Below are 24,104 nucleotides of genomic sequence, written 5' to 3' on the forward strand. Positions count from 1 at the left end.
TCCAATCCTCAATTCATATTAGGAAACTATGAAATTACTAATCCCAACTATAGATACCAGGTTTGACAATCTTATATCAAACAAGGATTTTCCAATTGTTATAATCTAATAATCTATCAGTAAGTGCTAATTATCACTGTATATGAAAACTAGCAATAAGTTATTTAACATAGGCAAATATAGGCAAATACTTGCTACCTTGTAATTGGTTAACTGGACAATTCTTTATTCTGTTTTTTCATACTGTATTCACTAAATCAAGTAGCAACTCATTTTTAAATAAAAAAATTTTGTCAAACAATTCAATAATAATCTCTCATTGAAAGAAACTGTTTTCATCAGGTGGTCTTCTATAATTAAAAATTAAATGTTGGACTGTTAAGGAAAAAAACAGTAATACACCACTTTTGTGTAAATAAATGAAATTCACCCAATCTAGTTTACTGAACTATCTTATACACTGGGGAAATGAGCACCATGCAATAGCCTGAATTCACTGAGATTACATGAGAAATTTAATAGTGATATATTTCTGATAATAATTTTGACATAATGTCAAATCTTAGCAAAGGAACAGTTTCCTTCTGCCTTACTTTGTACTCTTTAATAGAATTAACGAAATATCTCAATTTGACAATATGAAGCATAAACAAGTAGGGCTAATATCTTGAAACTCTAAAGAGATATCAGGATTTCATAAAGACATCAAGAAAATTTTTGTTAGATAAGTACATCTAGCACAGAGTATCTCCTAACATACTCTTTAAAATTTTTAAACTAATTTTATACTTGGATTTCTGAGCATAAGTATTTTAATATCGAGTTTTTAATCTAAGTGAAAATCAGATTATTTTTGAAGTTTTCATATTAAGAAAAACCCTTTATGTTTTAAATATTTTTCATCTTCAAGTCTATAAACATGCCAAAAAAACTCAGTTAAAAACCATTTTCTAATAAATCTGTCTAAACTGCCTTATTGCCTTCTTGTTCTCTGTAATAAGAAAACTAACAAAATAAGAAATACACAGCAAATATTATAATGTTTCTCTCTAAACTACTACTATTTCTATACTTGACACAAGAACAACTAACAAGCATTTCTGCCCACCTGTATTAATCTTTCAGATATATAGAAGTATACCCAATGATCTATAATCAAGAATATTCATATTTACCAGATAACCTCTGATAGCTTGTTAGTGTTAAATAATATGTGACTTGTAAACTACAATAATATTTATGTTAAAACTTCAGTTTTTAAAAACAAGTCACAAATATGTTTGCAACAGCTGATTTCAGCTTAAAAAGAAAGAATGAGAAGCTTAGACAACCTTTTTTTAAATGCTTATTCAACGAAAAGGTGAATTATTTTTATTCTTCTTACAATGGCTCTTACCATAACAAGTAAATTTTTTACTTTACTTCAAATAATTTTATTTTTAAAAACATTAATGCAAATTTTTCATGTTAGAATGAAGTTTTAAATGCAAAAGCAATAAAGGTAACAATAAATTCAATATGGGATCTTCTTAAAATCAATTTTTTTTTACCCACCTGCCACAAATCACATTCACAGCTATCAATTTCTATAGAGTTAACTGTGTTAGTTCTTAAAAACTACAGAAACAACTATTATTTTAAAAACTAACTAAAGAAGAGCACTCAACAAGATATGGAACTACTGCTTTTTGATTTGTTTCCTAATTTAAGGTCATTGTTATTCTACCAACTTGTACCCAACAGATGTTCAAACATATTAAAAAAGAATTAACAATAATGCTTTAATTAAAAATGCCATTCATAATAATTCTGTACTTTTTACTCATGATAAGTCAATTTTTAGGTATGTGGTCTGTTTTTTTAATCCCCCAAAAAAAGTTATAGCAAAAATCAGCTCTCTGGACATTAAAAAATCAAACTCGTGAGATTTCACTGAGATTAGACTTTTAAATGCAAAAACCTAAAAGTATATGAAAGCAACTGCTTTATTTGTAGGGCTTTCTTCAACATAGTAACTTCAAGACTACTTTCCAAAGCCAATAAAACTTTTGGCTTTATTATATTTTATGACTATACATTCAAGTAAGCTTTGTAATTCAATTAACATTTGAATCCTTACAAAGTAGAAGGCATTATGGAAGATACTTATATGGCAGAAACTTACGTATTACCCTCAGAGCTTAAAATATAGAATCAAGGTAGTAAAAAGTATGGAAAACCTATAAAAAAATCAGAATGTGGTATTTTAAAAGAGTCAAATTCTTAATAAGAAAAGAGCTATGTTGGATTTAAGAACAGTATAAATAAAAGGATTGTTGAGGAAAGCTACTAAAGCATATTCTGGAAACAGAAAATACAGTTCCCTGTAGAAGAAAAGTAATACAGCAGTGAGAACTTATCTGGTAAGTTAAATTAGAACCAAAAGATAGAGGTCTTCAATGCCAGCAGAGAAATCTGAGCAGGGGAATAATGCAGTAGGCAGTGAGCTACAAAAACCAAACGACGACAACAAAAAGCACTGTGCAGAAGAGCTGATCAAGACACAGCAACGGGAAACCGGAAAACCAAACGGCCAGGTAAAACAGCGGGTAGGGAGCTGCTGCGTCACCTTGACAGGTAAGGAAAGGCCTGGCAAGAAGTGCTGGCAGCTCTGCAAAGGAGCAGATACATGTGACAGGCAACATAAAGGCAGAATCAGTGACGTATCCAACTGACTAGAAAGCCAACTGGTACAAGAGACTGAAGAATTAAAAATGATGGCCATAAGAACGACCACAAGAAATGAGATTTCCTCAATGATCTAAGAACTTTTTAAACTAGGCTTTGAATAAAGCATTAATACATAGGTAACAAGGACAAAAACAAGAATTTCTGGAAAAGCAGAAAATTCAATTAAGTAAAATAAATAATATTATTCAAGAATGTTCTAGTTATTACAAATATTTAAAATGAAAACTCCACTTCAATGTTTTATATTATCTACTTTGTATTTTTCACATATTGGTTTATTGAGTTTTTCCATTAAACATTATTTTCTTCTTTGGTAGTTTTTTTAATTATAAAAAATTTTAAACACTGGCAAAATTTGACATATACAAAGTAAAAAATATAAATATGATCCTTTGTGTCTTTCCTAATAATTTATTATAAATTATCCATCCAACTCATTATATACATATCACCTTCATTCTTTGTCAATGGCTACATAAAAATAATTTTTAAAAATAAAAAAAATCATATAAGCAAAGTTTCTGAAAAACAATACTGATAAAATATCAAGTACTTAAAAACTTTTTATAATATAATAAAACAGCTTCAAATTACATTTCAAAAAGTAAAAAAGGTAACTTAACAAATTGTGGAACAGCTTAGTTTTCTAAATGGAAGTTAAAACCAAGGGAAAAACACATAAAATAATCTATTTCTTTTCTTCATTGCCACTCTGTAAGATAAGAAATATAAAAAACAGAGAAAACTTTTGGCAGTTATTTTTTTTACATTTCAGAGATGGACACCCGTATATACCCCTTCTGAATGACAGCTGCCTATGGGACCGAAGTGAACTCAGAGAAAGCTAAACATAAGATGACAAACAATAAATGTTAGGGAAGAGAGAAGCTCAGATCCTATTATAAATTAGAAATACAAGGAGATAATTAAACTCAGAAAAACTAGGAAAAAGATCCAAAAAAACTCAGAGATGCTTAACTCTTAGAGAAATACAAAGAGAACACAGAATTATAGATTCAAGTTCACAAAGGACAATATTAATTTGAAGACGTTTTCTAAAAAGCATTCAAAACAGTGAAAGAATTAAAATGCAGTCAATAGACTAGACAGATCAGTAGTAATATGATAACTTATATTACATTATAAGTAGAATGAAAGAATATTGTAACAATTCACAAACATCTGGAAAAAAATAGTACTGAGATGTAGAAACAAAAGGAACACTGGGTTTGTCATTTATACGAAAGCTATCACCTTCTAAAGAATACTCATTTTTGCGAGAGAAAAAGATGAGCAAATTTAACACAGTAATATTTCTCCCCTGGCTCGTGATAAAATAACGTGTGAAAATAACCCTAAGTATCTCTACCCTTCTATTCACACTTCTCTTTTTTTAACAGACCTCTATACGCTATATCTATGGCTTTCAAGGATGACAGCTTTTTATTTACACCAACAAGTGGTAAAAAGTGCTGTCACTCCTGTCAGGGCCACCAATATTAACTTCACACCAGTATCACACCCTGAAGCATCAAGTAAGATAGAAACGGAGAGCTGAGTTTGTCTGGGATTGAGGTCATTTTCCTCACCCTGCTTCCATGTAAGCAATTATTTAATGTCATATACTTCTGAGAGGCATTCAGCAAGGCAGACTACCAAAACACATCACCAACTTTTCAGGGAGAAGAGAAAAATGGAACAAGAGAAGATAATAAGGTTATGAGGAACCACTTTCCGCAGAGACAGTTTAGGACGTACAATACTAGTAGGTGATGCAAAATGAAAACATATTAACATAAAATTTTTTTAATGTTAATACTAATAAATCAGAGTTCGGGCCATATGAGACACAGACTGTAGGAATGAGAAATATATTAATATATGGAACTGACACATATACACAGCAGCCATTAATATTACACACAATCCCACATGTCATACTATTCGTGGAATACTGATTGGGTAGAGAAGAAACAAAGATATGTATTTCACTGTAATATTGTTAATACCACACTCAGGGCAGGCTGAAATGTAAAAAATCAAACTATATGTCTACACTTTAAGAATTTTCTTTCCAATTCTTAAAAACCTTCAGTCTCATTTGCTATTAACTTTCTCCAAAGTATCACTTCTTACAAACAACATAATGCTAGCAAACTGTAGCTACCTAACTTTATAAACTGTCTTTAACTCACATAATACAATAATAGTCTGTAACACTAACGTAACCTTTCATAATGCTTGCCTAGAAAAAGTGACTGATATACCAATGGATGAGTAAATATTTGAGAAATTGAAAGGAACAACTTTTAAACTTATTAATCTTGTTTCAGTTTCAGTTCAGTTCAGTCACTCTGTCGTGTTCAACTCTTTGCAACCCCATGGACTGCAGCACGTCAAGCTTCCCTGTCCATCTTGTTTAGGAGAGAGTTTCTCAAAATATAGCCCCCTTTATCAGAATCTCCATGGTGTTTATCGGAATACTCCAATTACTGGGCCCTACTTTTACTTAATGAAGCAGAACCTCTAAGGCTGCACCCAAATAACAAGTTTTAATAAGTTCTCTTAGATGATTTGTGTGTTAAAGATTAAGAATCATTACTTTATATACTAGAAGATAGACTATCACAGCGACAGACATTCAAATGACTATTAAATGAAAAGATACAGAAGCAACTCTGAACTCAATTCAGGCCACAGTGCCTTAAGGGAAAAAAAATTAAGCACACTTCATTTTACCTTATAAAATTCTTAGCTGGACCTATATACAGTTAGGGGAAGCACACTGACTGAAACTGCCCACCCTGGCCAGGCACCATAGTAACCATTTGCACGAGCTGTTTTACAACAGGAGGTCCTGGTAAGGAACACGGAACTAATAAGCCACCACCAACTGGACAAGTTCAGGGAAGGTCAAAAGGAGACACCACATGTCTGACCACCTCCCAGAATCCTTCTCTCTTGCATCCATCTTGGCTGAACAAGGCGTGTACCACCAGGAAGGACTCTGAGTCAGAATAATTGGCTAAAGACAACCCAGAAACTAATCCCATCACCATAAAACCCTAGACTGTGAGCCACTTGGCAGAGCTGTTCTCTTGGGTTCCCTTACCTTCCTATTGCTCTCCACCCGGGTGCCCTTTCCCAATAAAATCTCTTGCTTTGTCGGCACATGTGAGAGTCTCCTCGGATAATTCATTTTTGAGTGTTAGACAAGAGCCAAGTTTCTTGGAAGGGGTCCCTTTTCCTGCAACAATACTACAGTTCACCAGGACATTTGATTCCTTAAGAACTAAAATCTGGGAATTCCCTAGCGGATCAGTGGTAGGACTTTGTGCTCTCACTGCTGTGGGTTCAGGTTGAATCCCTGGGGCAGGAACTAAGATCCTGCAAACCGCGCTGCATGACCAAGGGGAAAAAAATTTATTTTCTAAAAAGAAGTTTTCTAGGCAACATGTGCATACGTGCTTAGTCATGTCCAACTCTTCGTGACCCACTGGACTGTAGCCCACCAGGCTCCTCTGCCTGCGGGATTTTTCAAGCAAGAATACTGGAGTGGGTTGCCATGTCCTCCTCCAGAGGATTTTCCTTTAAAAATCATACACTCAGAAGATAAAAGAATACCAAACACAAAGAAGACAATGTAAAGTGTGACTTCATTCAGCCATTATACTCAGTTAATTACAAATCGCACAATTACTGTCTGTCATAATGTAACCTTATTCTGACCAGAAGGTAAGCACTATACTTGCATGTTTTTACTCATTTCAATACAAAATTTATTACTTCTAAAATAAGTTCACAAGGAAAACACTAAAAAATTCATTTTGTGTATCTTTTGAACAGATGTAATTCAAATTAGGTAGATGGTTTCGGTCAAATATTTTTCCTTTATTATTGAAATTTCCTTTGTTTGTACCATCAACACAATTTAGGATATATCAGCTAATCTTTGGTAGTTTATGACAACTTTAATTTCCTATTTGCTTCTATAACAGTTTAAATAACACTGGTAACCAGTGTTATTTAAATATTTCAAAGAGTAGAACAAAAACTACTCTGGGAACTTTTCTTATTAACCTTACACTAAGAATTCTTTCCAAAAACACTGATATTATCTACTGCTATAATTCTTTTGCTTTTTAGCACTTTCAGTGAATCACAGAACTCCAGAGCAAGCTAGCATTACTGAAAATGGGCTGCTAATGAATACAATTTAAATATACAAAGAACGTTCAGGTGACTGAACATAGCCACCATACAGAAAAACATCTCCCAAAAAATACATTTCAGATAAACAATGACTTTGGTGCAGGATTTCCTGGAGTCTCTTAAGTCCCTTGAAATTGTGTGCAAAATTTAATAGGCATATGTATGCATATGTTTCTCTGGAATAAATCTCTACAAACTCAAAAAGATTCTCACAAAAGCAAGTGACCCAAAACTAAAACTATGCTTAAAGTCAGTTCAGTTCAGTTCAGTCACTCAGTCGTATCTGACTCTTTGTGACCCCATGAATTGCTGCATGCCAGGCCTCCCTGTCCATCACCAACTCCTGAAGTTTACTCAAACTCATGTCCATCGAGTCGGTGATGCCATCCAGCCATCTCATCCTCTGTCGCCCCCTTCTCCTCCTGCCCCCAATCCCTCCCAGCAACAGGGTCTTTTCCAATGAGTCTCAACTCTTCGCATAAGGTGGCCAAAGTATTGGAGTTTCAGCTTCAGCATCAGTCCTTCCAATGAACACCCAGGACTGATCTCCTTTAGGATGGACTGGTTGGATCTCCTAGGAATCCAAGGGACTCTCAAGAGTCTTCTCCAACACCACAGTCCAAAAGCATCAATTCCTCAGCACTCAGCTTTCTTCACAGACCAACTCTCACATCCATACATGACCACTGGAGAAACCATAGCCTTGACTTGATGGACCTTTGTTGGCAAAGTAGTCTCTGCTTTTTAACCTGCTATCTAGGTTGGTCATAACTTTCCTTCCAAGAAGTAAGCTTAAAGTTAGGAAGTAAGAAAGGAAAATTGGTAAATATTTATATCCTATGTCATCCTAAGGAAAATACAAGACAAATTTTAAAGCATCCAACTTTAGATACAATTAAATGAGAAAATAAAAATCAGAGCAAACAGAATGAAAAAAGTTTAATTAAAATTAATCCTGGTATAAAATAAAAATGCAAAACACTAATCATTAAGTCTTGCATTCTTACAAGAGGTGGGTAAAAGGTTGTTCCCTTTATTTCCCATTAGGTCAGATAAGAGAGAAAAGGGTTCAATTACTTAAACAAATCCCATATGATTATACAGTGGAAGTCACAAATAGATTCAAGGGATAAGATCTGATAGAGTGCCTGAAGAACTATGAAGGAAGGTTCGTGACACTGTATAGGAGGCAGTGATCAAAACCATCCCCAAGAAAAAGAAATTCAAAAAGGCAAGAATGGTTGTCTGAGGAGATCTTACAAACAGCTGAGAAAAGAAGAAAAGTGAAAGGCAAAGGAGAAAAGGAAAGATACACCCATCTGAATGCAGAGTTCCAAAGAAAAGCAGGAGAGATAAGAAAGCCTAAATGATTAATGCAAAGAAATAGAAGAAAACAACAGAATGGGAAAAACTAGAGATCTCTTCAAGAAAATTAGAGATACCAAGGGAACATTTCCTGCAAAGATGGGCAAAATAAAGGACAGAAACGGTATGGACCTAACAGAAGCAGAAGATGGTAAGAAGAGGTGGCAAGAATACACAGAAGTACTATACAAAAAAGATCTAATGATCCAGGTAACCACGATGGTGTGATCACTCACCTAGAGCCCGACATCCTGGAGTGTGACGTCAAGTGGTCCTTAGGCAGCATCACTACGAACAAAGCTAATGGAGGTGATGGAATTCCAGCTGAGCGATTTTAAATCCTAAAAGATGATACTGTGAAAGTGCTGCACTCAATATGCCAGCAAACTTGAAAAACTCAGCAGTGGCCATAGGACTGGAAAAGGTCAGTTTTCATTTCAATCCCAAAGAAAGTTCAAACTACCACAAAATTGCATTCATTTCACACGCTAGCAAAGTAACACTCAAAATTCACCAAGATAAGTTTCAACAGCACAAGAACTAAGAACTCCCAGATGTTCAAGCTGGATTTAGAAAAGGCAGATGAACCAGAGATCAAATTGCCAATATCCATTAGATCATAGAAAAAGCAACAGAGTTCCAAAAAAAAAACATCTACTTCTGCTTTACTGACTACACCAAAGCCTTTGATTATATGGATCACAATAAACTGTGGAAAATTCTTCAAGAGATGGGAATACCAGACACCTGACCTGCCTCCTGAGAAATCTGTATGCAGGTCAAGAAGCAACAGTTAGAACCAGACATGGAACAATGGACTGGTTCCAAATTGGGAAAGGGGTACATCAAGGCTGTATACTGTCACCCTGCTTATTTAACTTCTATGCAGAGTACATCATGCAAAATGCCGGGCTGGATGAAGCACAAGCTGGAATCAAGATTGCTGGGAAAAATATCAATAACCTCAGATATGCAGATGACACCACCCTTATGGCAGAAAACGAAGAGGGACTAAAGAGTCTCTAGATGAAAGTGAAAGATAAGTGTGAAAAGACTGGCTTAAAACTTCACATTCTAAAAACTAAGATCATGGCATTCAGTCCCATCATGTCATGGCAAATAGAAGGGGAAACAATGGAAACAGTGAGAGACTTTATTTTCTTGGGCTCCAAAATGCAGCCATGAAATTGAGATGCTCGCTCCTTGAACGAAAAGCTATGACCAACCTAGACAGTATGTTAAAAAGCAGAGACATTACTTTGCCAACAAAGGTCCATCTAGTCAGCTATGGTTTTTCCAATAGTCATGTATGGCTGTGTGTTGGACCGTAAAGAAAGCTGAGAGCTGAAGAATTGATGTTTTTGAACTGCAGTGTTGGAGAAGACTCCTGAGAGTCCCTTGGACTGCAAGGAGCTCAAACCAATCCATCCTAAAGAGAATCAGTCCTGAATATTCATTGGAAGAACTGATGCTGAAGCTGAAAGTCCAATACTTTGGCCACCTGGTGCGAAGAACTGACTCACTGGAAAAGACCCTGATGCTGGGGAAGATTGAAGGCAGGAGGAGAAGGGGATGACAGAGGATGACAGGTTGTATGGCATCACCAACTCGACGGATATGAGTTTGAGCAAGCCCTGGGAGTTGGTGATACACAAGGAAGCCCAGAATGCTGCAATCCATGGGGTCGCAAAGAGTCAGACATGACTTAGTTACTGAACAATAACAACAATGGAGCCGATCAGACCAGCTGGAAGAGAAAGATGGCACCTCCAACTGATAGGAAAACAGATATTCTTAAAAACAAAAACAAAACAAAAAGGCACCCCGGTAATTATGATGTACTTATTCCTTTCATCCTCACTTCCCAACTTTCAAAGATTCACTGATTAAGAGAAATGGAAAAACTCATTAACCTTCAGAAAAATCTTTCATAAATATTCTCTCTCAACAAAGTTCTAGAAAAATCCGGTGGCAGAAAAATGGTTAATTGCAAAACCACAAACCAAAAGAGCCACCTGAGCTAAGGCAAAGACTAACATCAGGAGAATGATACTTAGCAGAGATGGTTGCTAGAAAATTCCAAAATGAAAAGTTAATAAACTGAACTTTCATCAACTAAGTTTAAGATACATCTATTTTACCCAAAATTTCTAGTCCTCATTAAAACATCTTACCTATCAATGATTCAAAGATACAATATGAATAATTACAATGAACTAAAAAACAAACAAAAATAAAACTGCCCTTTGAACACACAATAAAGGACACCATTAAATATTTTATTACTGTTGTTAAATCCAAGAAAGAAGGTGAGAAGCTTTTACTTCTTTTCTTCTATCACTATCATTTATATTAACAAATAGACTTACTGGTTCCACAACACAACCAACTTCTCAAACTACATAAACGTTTTTAAAATCTTAATGAGTAACATATGTTACAGGATCTAGTAGACAGGTCATAAAATGCCCAGTCAAAATTGGCAAGCAGCAATAGCCATAAAATCCTAGTTGCCATGATAAATAAGTCACCTATCTTGTAAGCATTTTTTTTTTAATCAAAAAAGCACTTTTATAAGGCTCATTATAATAGCACTTAGCCCTCACTAGCCCAAACATTTCATAAAAGGTTTGGGTTGCAGGCACTTAGAAAAGTAGTGGCAATAAGACTAAAATGTCAGCATCAATATCACAAGGCAAAATATAACTACAAAGAGGGTGAAAACGGGACTTCCTTGGTGGTACAATGGATAAGGATCCACCTGCCAATACAGGGGACATGGGTTCAATCCCTGGTCTAGGAAGATCCCACAAGTCTCAGAGCAACTAAACTGGTGCACCACAACTACTAGCTCACACTGTAGAGCCAGTGAGCCGCAACTACCAAACCTGTGTGTTGCAACTATTGAAGCCCATCCAGGGCCCATTAGCCGCGACTGTTGAGTCTGTGTGCCACAACAACTGAAGCCTGCATACCCTAGAGCCCACAGGATGCAACGTCTGAAGCCTGCACGCCCAGAGCCCATGCTCTACAACGAGAGAAACCGCCGCAATGAGAAGCCCACACAGGGCAACGAGAAGCAGCCCCCACTGCTTGCAACTAGAAAGAGCCTGTGCAAAGGAACAAAGACTCAGTGCAGCCAAAAATGAAAATAAATAATTTTTTTTTAAAGAGCGCAAATGAAGAACAATGGAGCACATGTCCCCGGACAAGCAGCAGAAAGGAAACAGCCTTGAAATAACTGACTGAGGAATAAGACTGGCTGATAGACAGTAACAGGTGTAACTATAAAGTTGTAAAAATTATACTTAAAAAAAGGAAAGAGTAGGATAAACTGGGAAATATAATCTATAAAGCAGAGCAATTTTACCTCTATTTCGTAAAGAATACATGTCTACAAACCAATACAGCAACAGGAAAACAGGCCAGTAACAACTAATTCATCAATGAAAAGCAAATGACAAACACAGCAAAAACAAAATGCAAACTAGAATAAGTTAAAAAATAAGTTAATATACTGTTTTTCACATATGTGACTGGCAAATAATCTTTAAATGTTAATGTCTATCAATGATGACAAAGTTATAAGTACATTCTCTCACATTAGTTCAAGAAACAAGTTTCATTTTGAAACATTAAGCAAAAAGTTTAAACATAACCTCTGACCAGGAATTCAACTTCTTAAATTTATCCTAACAATGAAATAATTGTGCAAAAATATATCTCCAAGCATGGTCATCAAAGGATAGTTATACCAGTAAATAATATTAAAATGACCAAAGCAGTTAACAGTAATAGACTATTTACAGAAATTTTTAGAAAGTTTTCATCTTAATATTACTTAGCATTAAAATTGTATATTTATGTTTATTAACATGGAAGTAATATAATATTAATATAAAAGAATATATATAATAGATGTTGTAATGTACAAGGAAATAGTTGGGAGATTTCCCAAAATGAATTCCTAGGTGATATCTACCTATACATTCTAGTTTTTCAGAAATTAATATATACTTGAACTTTTTTGTTTTCAAAAATAACATGGTATAATTTTAAAGATTCAAAAATTATTCTACTAAACCTTTGATAGTAGTATGACAGTAGAACTTAGTTTTTTAAATAACACTAGAATTGAGCTGATTATTCAGAAAAAAATAAAAATATATAGCCTATGGCAGGCCTTAACAAAATTCCTTCCTCAGTCAAATTTAGGAACTTAACAGTCACCAAGCATAAGTATAAAATCACATTACTATGTCGTGGAGCAATTAAGTCTGTGCCCCACAACTATTGAGGTTGTGCTCTACAGTCCGGGGAACCACAACTTCTGAGCCCACACACCTGCACCCGGCGCTCCGCAACAAGAGAAGCCCGTGCGGCGCAACTGGAGAGGAGCCCTGCTCTCCACAACCAGAGGGAAGCCTGCGCAGCGATGAAGACCCAGCATATCCAGAAATAAATGAACAAAAATAATAAAATTATTTTTAAAATATTATTAAATGAAACTTATACAAGTAAAATTGAGACTGTGAAAGTCAAATTAATTGGTCATTAGGATGTATTAAAAATAGTCTTCACAAAGGTACTATGCAGATTGAGACTGCTTTTTTAACATTCAGATCTTGTTTCTCTTCAGCTTTATGTTACCTTAATTTATGAGCATACTTTATAAAATACTCCTACATTTAAAACAACATATTTTCCCAAATTTAAAATGTTCAATATATGAAACATGTTTCATTTTTAAAATTCTGGGCAAATCCATAAACATTGCACATTAATTGCAATTTCTCCAGCCTTTGGTATGTTCCTTTTATAAGTTTTCTGATATTACCCTGTACTTTTAATTAGGTCAGGCTATCGAATCGAAAAAAATTCATTAAAGTGTATACTTTGTGCATCTTTTTTATACTTTAATAAAATGTTAAAAATAAAACTGAGATCTCTTTAAATGATGCCTCTTTTAAGTTCTTAGATGTTCTCTAGAATAACCAGAAGCAAAAGACAAACCCCTAGGATGTATTTTTGTTTTCTTAGAATACTCAGAATGAACACATTTAAATCCCAGACCAATCTCATATCTCAAAAGAAAAGCGCAGGCAGCATCAATGGAGAAGAGGGACCATTCCATTAAAACTCTTTAAGTTGTTTTTAAGCTGTGAACGCCCTTCAACTTCTGCTCACAAACAAGACTGTGAAGCTGCTGCCCTGCGGTGTTTCCAGGGCTCATGTGTGGGTGTGAGAGCTGGACTATAGGGAAAGCTGAACGCCGAAGAATGGATGCTTTTGAACTGTGGTGATGGCAAAGACTCAGAAGTTCCTTGGATTGCTAGGAAATCAAACCAGCCAATCCTAAAGGAAATCAGTCCTAAATATTCATTGGAAGGACTGATGCTGAAGCGCCAATACTTTGGCCACCTGATGCAAAGAACTGACTCACTGTAAAGACCGCAATGCTGGGAAAGATTGAAGGCAGGAGGAGAAGGGGACCACAGAGGATGAGATGGTTGGATGGCATCCCCGACTTGATGGGCATGAGTCTGAGCAAGCCCCGGGAGTTGGCGATAAACAGGGAGGCCTGGCATGCTGGAGTCCAAGGGGTCACAAGGAGTCGGACACAACTGAGCAACTGAACTAAGCCTGTAACCCAAAATTTACAAAAGTCCCAACTTGACAAATTTCTTTTGTCTTATAGCACTGTGGTTCTCATTAGCACCTCTACCAGAGAACAAGCAGAAGAAACAAATAGGTGAAAGTCGAAATCCTCTTCTTACTAGCTGTGTGATCCTAGGAATGCTACTTAATCTCATCGAGGCTCTGTTTGCCCATCTGCAAAATGATAGCATCTACTTTATCTCACTGAGGTTGGGAAACCTCAGTGAGATAAAATATATATAATGGTTAGTTTAGCACAGTACTTGCCACAAGCAGTCAATGACAGCTTTTATCATTTTTCTGAAATTTTATTTTTTAATGTGTTTTCAATTATGTGATGTATTACAGTTGTAAGAAAAAAAAAACAACTATGTATTGATTAGTCTAGTTACTCAAAAAAATACTTTTTCCTACCTCAGTATATGAGACTTAATGTGTTTAGATGTGTTTATTCACCACATCAGTGGTGCTAGTGATAAAGAATCTGCCTGCCAATGCAGGAGACCCAAAAGAGGCAGGTTTGATTCCTATGTTGAGAAAATCCTCCAGAACAGGAAATGACAACCCATTCTAGCATTCTTGCCTGGAAAATTCCATGCACAGAGGAGCCTGGTAGACCACCGTCCATGGGGTCACAAAGAGTAAGACACAACTGATCACACAAACACACAGAGACATACAGCCCATCTTCAACTTGAAACTTTTTATACTAATGCTTCACTATTTTGTTAACAGGAAAAAATGCATAAGAAATGTATATCATGTGATTTTTTAAATGAATGAAAAAGATGGCGTTTTTGAACATGTAAAAGTGGAATACAAAACCACAGATAATGATGAATAACCAATGTGACTTCAAAATATATATTAACAAATTCATCCTTTAGTCCTATTTCTAAAGAAAGAAGGATAAAAGGAAAGCAATACTGGGGGGCCTGCTATATGCTAGGCAAGGTCGAAGACAATCTATAAATGTGTCTCATTAAATCTACCCAACAGTCCTTTGAAAACTGAGAGAGAATTTACCTTGTCAAAACTAACATAATTAGCAAGAGGGATGGAAATGGGATTTAAATCAAGCTCTAGATGGCTTCAAAGCCTACATTCTCTTGTCTCTTAATCATGAACTATATACATAGCAGAAACAATTATGTTATTTTATGGTACAATTTTAGGATGTTTTGAAGCCTCTAAAGTGTCAGTAAAGAGAATATTACTATGATAAAAGGAAAAGTTTGTGAACACTATGTTGTTCCAGTTATTACATTAAAAGAACTAGCCTCCAAGTGCCCATTCAATAAGATTTGTTCTCAAGTCATTTATCCTCAGAAGAAGTCTTCCCAGCTACTCCTTTTCAGTTTTTATTTTCACTGCTACCCACTCTGGAATATTACTTTCATTTCTTTGTTTTAGGTAGAAAGTCTCTACATCAAATAGATGACTATTCTTAAGCACCACCAAACTTTTTTAAAACAAAAAATACCTTCTCTCCCTCCTCCACCCTCTGTCCAGCAATTACCACAACTCAGCATTTATGGAGAAGACCAAGCACAATTCCTCATATCATAGTTTAAAAGCAAACAAGATTTTGAACTACTAACTTTACTAGGAAATTAATTCTATGCAAAATGCCTTGTTCATTGCATTGAGATCCTGACTAAACATTATTCTTACTTCTGTTAGAAGTAACTATGTCACATAACCAGGCTCCATCAAGTGCCTATAATCAGATCTGGAATAACATCCTACAAGTATCCCAAAGACCAAGAATGGATTTATTAATCAGTGCAAAAACTCTAAAACAGTCTTAGAGGCAAGCACATATTAAAACATTTATCAGTACAGAATTGATTATGTAAGCTTGTATGTGTTGTGTGTATGTGCTAAGTTGTGTCCAACTCTTTGCAACCCATGGACTGTAGCCCACCAGGCTTCTCTGTCCATGGGATTTTCCCTGCAAGAATACTGGAGTGGGTTGCCATATTCTCCTCAAGGGTATCTTCACCACCCAGGGATCAAACTCACATCTCCTGCATTGCAGGCAGATTCTTTACTGCTGAGCCATAAAGGAAGCCATTCATAAGCTTGATTAGAATAATAGTAGTTTTCTTTTACACCCAAATTATTTACCTATAAAATCTTTAATGTGGCCTGAGGCCATTATTTGTTTCTTAAGAGCAACAGGGAAAAAGATGTATCATTAGCCATGATATCAGAAGAATATGCAGGATATTTTACAACCCCTATTCCATTACAGCTGTTAACTTTAAAAACATCAGTTAATATTTCATATCTGTGTATAAAGAAAGTACCTGTTTCCTGCCAATAAAAAGTTATATAGTTTGGCACTTCTGTGCTTGTATGTGTATTTTATTTTGTTTTGACTCTAAGGTCTTCCTAGTTCAGAACTTCACAGATCAGCCACTCTCTTTCCTACAATACACAAATAATCCTTCATCCAGGCAGCTGATATTGTACAGATGCATTTGCTTTTTATTTGCTACCAGAACAAGTTACCACAAACTTAGAAGGCTGAAAACTACAAATTTATTATCTTCCAGTTCTGAAGGTTAGAAGTTCAAAATGAGTCTCAATGGGAGAAAATCAAGGTGTTACCATAGCTACATTCCTTTCTGGAAGTTCTAAGGGAGATATCCTCCCCTTGTTCATTCATTATGTTGGCAGAATTTAATTCCTTCAGGTTGTAGCACTGAGGTTCCCATTTCCTTGTTGTCATTCGGGGACAGTTCCCAGCTACTAGAGGACATCTGCATATCCATGCCTCCCTTCCTTTAACTTCAAAGCCACCTATGGTAGGTTAAGTACTTTCACGCTTCAAATCTCTCCAGCCTCCTCTTCTACCATTCCATTTCTCTGGCTCACTCTTCTGCTTTCCGCTTTCACGTTCAAAAACTCACATATTTAGAATGGTCCCATCTGGATAATCAGAATAATCTCATCTCAAGGTCCACAAGAAACTACAATTGCGAAGTTCCTTCTGCCATATAAGGTACCATATTCATAGGTTCTAGTGAGTAAGATAAAACTATCTTAGAGGAGACACATTATTGTGCCTACCATACAATGGGTTTCCCTGGTGGCTCAGATGGTAAAAAATTTGCCTGCAATGCAGGAGACCTGGGTTAGATCCCTGGGTTAGGAGGATCCCACGGAGAAGGAAATGGCAACCCACCCAATATTCCTGCCTAGAAAATCCCACGGACAGAGGAGCCTGGAGGGCTACAGTCCATGGGGTCACAAAGAGTAGGACACGACTGAGCAACTAGCACTTTCCCTCTCACCACACGACACCGTGCTTGTTGAACGGCACCGACGTAAAGCAAGGAGCAAAACAGCACGTACCCATCCTCTGGCTAAATCAAAACTTCCCAGACTAAAACACAGAGTTCAAAACACTCAGCAATCTTCATCAGATACTACCACCATCGAAGAATCCATCAACTTAGATAGACATTGTCACTACATCCTTACCTCTGCTTAAATGGAAAACTGTCTAAGTATCTCAACAACTCAACAACAAAATATCTAAGTATCTTAACAACTTACTCAAGGCTAACTATAGTTCTCACTGTGAAATAGCACTGGTTTCTACCACTGGCACTGCTTTCTACCACTCTCTGTCTTCACTCTGTTCCACAAATCTTTATCTGGAAGAAAGCTTCCCATAAAGCTAAAGACACCCTGAAAGACACACAGGGTTGAATGAGAACTTCTGGAAAGCATAACATTTTTTATAGCACAGAAACAAAAATCAATTTGTTAAAATAGTGATAAGACCCATCAGTGCAAGATACAACCATCCAAAAACTTAGAATCCTCATATTAAATATATCTGAAGATTAGAGAAAGGGTGTTGCTGCTTTTAAACTAGCTTTGGCTAAAAGGAAGAATAACTTCTATGGGTATAGTTCTCCTGTTTCTCTTCTAAGTAAACAAAAGGCTTGTCTCAGAGAACTTGCCTTAAAGAACTAACTTATGTTAGTTAAACAGACAGAAAAAAGATCCCATAAAACCTTAAGTAAAAATTTTCACAAAATATGTCATCCTTTCAAAACAGAGTAATAACTTTTAATAGCAGTAGACTCCAAAAGGCACAGGAAAGATAAAATGATTTGGCAACTTTATTGTTCTATATCTGCACATTACTTAAGACTCCATGAATCACTCTTGTATCCATTCACTCTTTGGGAATACAGAGATTTTGTATACATAAAATTCAAGTCTGCACTGAACATTAATTCTAATCATATTAAAAAACTAATATTAATGCATGGATTCTCAACCTACAGAGATTTTTAGCAAAGCGATTCAAATTTACAAAGTTCATCTGACTTTATGGACTTTGACTGCATATGTGTAAAAGGCAAATACAAATTATTTTAGTCTAGCTTTCACTAATGGCAGAGTAAATTGGTCAAGTATAGTTTCCTACAGATAATTTCTAAACCTAGATAAGCCATTTTATGTCTTTATTTTGTAATTGGAAGAAAACTGCTCTACAATGTCGTGTCGGTTTCTGCTATACAACACAAGCCAGCCATAACCATTCACATATCCTCTCCCTCCGGAGACTCCCGCTCCTCTTCCCGTCCCACCCCTCTAGGTCATAAAGCAACTTTTCTCCAGCTATCTAGTTTACACATGAGAGTGTACAGATGTTGATGCTATTTTCTCCATTCATCCTACTCTCTCCTTCCCCTACCGTGTCCACAAGTCCATTCTCTACATCTGCATCTCTATTCTTTCCCTGCAAACAGGTTCATCAATACCACTTTTCTAGACTCCAGATATATATGACTTAATATGTGGTATTTGTTTTTCTCTTTCTGACTTACTTCACTCTGCATTAACAGGCTCTAGATTCATCCACCTCACTAGAACTGACTCAAATGCATTCTTTTTTATGGCTGAGTAGTATTCCAACACTATTGAGCTATTTCAAATCCTAAAAGATGAAGCTGTGAAAGTGCTGCACTCAATATGCCAGCAAAACTGCAAAACTCAGCAGTGGCCACAGGACTGGAAAACGTCAGTTTTCATTCCAATCCCAAAGAATGTTCAAACAACTGCACAATTGCATTCATCTCACATGCTAGCAAAGTAATGCTCAAAATTCTCCAAGCCAGACTTCAACAGTATGTGAACTGAGGACTTCCAGACATTCAAGCTGGATTTAGAAAAGGCAGAGGAACCAGAGATCAAAATGCCAACATCCACTGGATCATCGAAAAAGCAAGAGAGTTCCAGAAAAATATCTACTTCTGTTTTGACTACATCAAAGCCTCTGACTGTGTGGATCACAACAAACTGTGGAAAATTCTTCAAGAAATGGGAATACCAGACCACCTGACCTGCCTCTTGAGAAATCTGTATGCAGGTCAAGAAGCAACAGTTAGAACTGGACATGGAACAACAGACTGGTTCCAAATTGGGAAAGGAGTACTTGAAGGCTGTATATTGTCACCCGGCTTATATGCAGAGTACACCATGAGAAACGCTGAGCTGCAGGAAGCACAAGCTGGACTCAAGACTGCTGAGAGAAATATCAATAACCTCAGATATGCAGATGACACCACCCTTATGGCAGAAAGTGAAGGTGAACTAAAGAGCCTCCTGATGAAAGTGAAAGAAGAGAGTGAAAAAGTTGGCTAAAATTCAACATTCAGAAAACTAAGATCATGGCATCTTGTCCCATCACTTCATGGCAAATAGACGGGGAAACAATGAAAACAGTGACAGACTTTATTTTTGGGGGCTCTGAAATCACTGCAGATGGTGACTGCAGCCATGAAATTAAAAGATGCTTGCTCTTTGGAAGAAAAGTTATGACCAACCTAGACAGCATATTGAAAAGCAGACTTTACTTTGCCAACAAAGGTCTGTCTAGTCAAAGCTATGGTTTTTCCAGTAGTCATGTGTGGATGTGAGAGTTAGACCATAAAGAAAGCTGAGCACCAAAGAACTGATGCTTTTGAACTGTGGTGTTGGAGAAGACTCTTGAGAGTCCCTTGGACTGCAAGGAGATCAAACCAGTCAATCCTAAAGAAAATCAGTCCTGAATATTCATTGGAAGGACTGATGCTGAAGCTGAAAGTCCAATACTTTGGCCACCTGATGCGAAGAGTTGACTCATTTAAAAAGACCCTGATGCTGGGAAAGATCGAGGGCGGGAGGAGAAGGGGACCACAGAGGATAAGATGGTTAGATGGCATCACCGACTCGATGGACATGAGTTTGAGTAAGCCCTAGCAGTTGGTGATGGACAGGGAAGCCTGGTGTGCTGCAGTCCATGGGGTCGCAAAAAGTCAGACACGACTGAACTGACTGAATATCCCGCTGCATACTGTATCACATCTTCTTTATCCATTCACCTGTAGATGAACTCTAGGTTGTTTCCATGTCCTGGATATTGTAAATAGTGTTGTAGTGAACACTGGGGTACATGTATCTTTTAGAATCGCAGCTTTCTCAGGGTATATAACCCGTAGTGGATTGTTGGGTCACATGGTAGGTTTATTCCTAGTTTTTTAAGGAAGCTCCATACTATTCTCCATAAAGACTATTTCAGTTTGCATTCCTACCAACAGTGTAAGGGGGTTCCCTTTTCACCACATCCTCTCCAGCATTTATTGTTTATTTTTTGATGATGGTCATTCTGACTGATGCAAGGTAATACCTCATTTTAGTTCTGATTTGCATTTCTCTAATAGTGATGTTGAACATCTTTTCGTGTGTTTATTGGTCTAGATAAGCCATTTTAAAAAACACTTCGTTGAAGGCCCTGGAAAGAAACCAAAGGCAGGAACATACCAAAGGAAGGGTTACATTTAAAGTACATAAATTGCAAAGGATAAGAGTTCTAAGTTTGGGCTTTTTTGCCTAAGGGCACTGACTGCCATTCCTGCCATCAACTCCCATTCCAAAGCCCATAGCTCTTGCAGCAGAAAAATACATGTTTACAGTCCAGAGATGGTAGAGAACATGAATTAAGGTAAACAGATTAACTATAAATTTAGAAACAAAAATCCTAAAAAGAACAGACCCACAGGAGGAGCAAGACCCAAATCCCTTTTAATAGCTTACCATTAAAATAACACATGTCGGCGAGAAGGATCCAGGAGGATGCAGGGAAAAGCAAGCAAAAGTCGGAGGGATGTGTACCCTTTAAAGATAGGCAAGACATGTGAGTTTACTCCATCTTTTAGACAGATCATTCAGGCCATGTGCTCAGTCTCTCCATCATGTCTGACTCTTTGCAACCCTATGGACCACAGCCCACCAGGCTCCTCTGTCCATGGGATTTCCCAGGCAAGATAACTGGAGGTTGTCATGCCCTCCTCCAGGGGATCTTCTCAACCCAGGGACTGAACCTATGTCTGTTGCATCTTCTGCATTGCCATATGGGTTCTTTACCACTAGCACCATTTTGGAAGCCCCTTTTTAGACTGACGGTTGTCTCCAAACACTACATGGCTCAAGCAGCAAACACCTGGAACCTTACTATAACCTGAGGTATTACAGGACAGAGCTCAGAGCTGAAAGAGCAGCTGGAAATTTAGGAAGGAAACTTTGAAGGAATAAAAAGAAACAAAAAAGTTGAGGCCCATGATCTTAGTATCAACTCTGCCAAAATTCTTGGTGACATCTAAATAGAGGTACAAGGGAGACCTGTAAGGTACCAGGTCAATAAAGCAATAGCTATAAACCAAAAGAACACAGCAGAGATGAAGATCACAGTACAGAAAGAAGACTGTGTAGTTTGAGATCAACAAGTTAACTGCTAGTTGTAAGAATAACAACAACAAAAAGCAATCCTCACAGAACATAACAGAATCTAAAGTGACAAATGTATTATCCACAATGTCTAGTTTTCAACCAAAAATTACTCCATATGTTGGGTTAATGGTACAAAACAGACAGCCCAGAAATAAATCCACATATCTACTTTTAACAAAGGAGATAAGAACACACAATGGGAAAAAAACAGCTTCTTCAGCAAGTGGTTGGGGAACGCTGGACAGCTGCACATAAATAAATGTAGAATACCTTGTATCGTATACAAAAATAAGTTCAAAATGGTTTGAAGAAAAATATAAGACACTATACCATAAAACTCCTAGAAGAGAACATAGGCAAAACACTCTGACATAAATTGTACCAGTGTCTTCTTAGGTCTGTCTCCCAATGCAACAGAAATAAAAGCAAAAACAGGGGCTTCTCTGGTGGTTCAGTGAAGAATTTGCATACCAGTGCAGGAGGCACAGGTTTGATCCCTGATTTGGAAGGATTCTACATGCCACAGAGCAATTGAGACCATGGACCACAACACTGAGCCTCTGCTCGAAAGCCCATGTGTGGCAACTACTGAAGCCCCCATATCCTTGAGCCCATGCTCTGCAACAAGAGAAGCCACTGCATTAAGAAGCCTACACACAGCAACTAGAGGGTAGCCCCTGCTCTCCACAAGTAGAGAAAAGCCCACACAGTAATGAAGATCCAGTACAGTCAAAGAAATGAATTTTTAAAAAATGAACAAATGGAAAATAAACATTTAAGCTTTCGCACAGCAAAGGAAACCATAAAAAAAAAAAAAAAAAGACAACCTACAAATTGGAAAAAAATATTTGCAAACAATGTGACCGACCAGGGCTTAATTTCCAAAATATACAAACAGCTCATATAACTCAAAAACAAAAACCCAAACAATCCAATCAAAGAACAAGCAGAAGACTTAAACACAATTCTCCAAAGAAGGCATACAACTGGCCAACAGGCACATGAAAAGATGCTCAACATTACTAATTAATTTTAAAAAAAAAGAGAGAGAAATGTAAATCAAAACTACAATGACGTGTCACCTCACACTGGTCAGAGGGGCCATCATTAAAAAGTCTACAAGTTAAAAAAAAAAAAGTCTACAAGTAACAAATACAGGAGAGGGTGTGGAGAAAAGGAATCCTCCTACACTGTTGATGGAAATGTGAACTGGTACAACCACTATGGAGAACTGCATAGAGGTTCCTTAAGAAACTAAAGTTACCATATGATCCAGCAATCCCAGTCCTGGGTATTCATTCAAAGAAAAGTATAATTAAAAAGGTACATGTACCCCAATGTTCACGGCAGCACTATTTACAATAGCCAAGACATGGAAGCAGCCTAGATGTCCCCTGACAGAAGAATGGATAAAGATGGGGTGTGTATATACCCAATGAAACACTATTGGGTAAAGAAAAAAAGAAAGAAAGCCATTTGCAGCAATACAGATGGACCTAAAGAATACCATACTAAGTGAAGTCAGAAAGAAAAAGATAAATACTGTGTCACTTATATTCACAATCTGAAACACAACACAAATGAATTCATTTACAAAACAGAAACAGCCTTGTAGACAGAGAAAACAAACTAATGGTGACCAAAAGGGAAAGGGGAGGGCAGAGGGATAAAGTAGGAGTTTGGGATTAGCAGATACAAACTACTATATATAAAATATATCGATAGCAAGGGCCTATAACATAGCACAGGGGACTATATTCAGCATCCTGTAATAAACCATAATGCAAAAGAACATTAAAAAGAATATATTTTATATACATATAAAACTGAATCATTTCTCTGTACACCAGACACTAACACAATATTGTAAATCAACTATATTTCAATTAAAAAAATTACTCCACAGGCAAAGAAATGGGTGTACATAACCCATACTCATGGGGAAAAAATTAAAAGGCAAACCATAGGAATTGACTCTGCAAGTGGACTCACACAAGAGATTTAGTAGACAATGACTTCAAAACACCTGATTTCCCCTGAAGTAATTCAACATAAATACTAAGTAGATTGTGCTAAATTAAAGATGCATGTTGTAATCCCTAGAGAAATTCCTACAAAAAAATAACGCAAACCTATAGCTAAAAAGTTCAGAGAAAAACTAAAATGGAATATACAAAGCTATCTGATGAGCACACACACACAAAAAAAACCCAAGAAATTCCAACAAAGAAAAGCCCAGGACCAGACAGTTGCACTGCTGAATTCTAAAAAACATCTAAAGAAGAATAAAAACCAAAAACTTCTCAAACTGTTCTAAAAACTGAAGAGAAGGGAATACTTCC

The 24,104-nt window shown here is 36.6% G+C and overlaps 1 protein-coding gene across 1 annotated transcript in view; it reads right to left on the bottom strand.

The window, feature by feature from the left end:
• COG5 (component of oligomeric golgi complex 5) overlaps positions 1-24,104 on the bottom strand; it is a 269,120-nt gene that overhangs the window by 203,848 nt on the left and 41,168 nt on the right. The window lies entirely within an intron of this gene.

Source organism: Cervus elaphus, chromosome 18 (assembly GCF_910594005.1).
Source record: "Cervus elaphus chromosome 18, mCerEla1.1, whole genome shotgun sequence".
Lineage (NCBI taxonomy): Eukaryota > Metazoa > Chordata > Mammalia > Artiodactyla > Cervidae > Cervus > Cervus elaphus.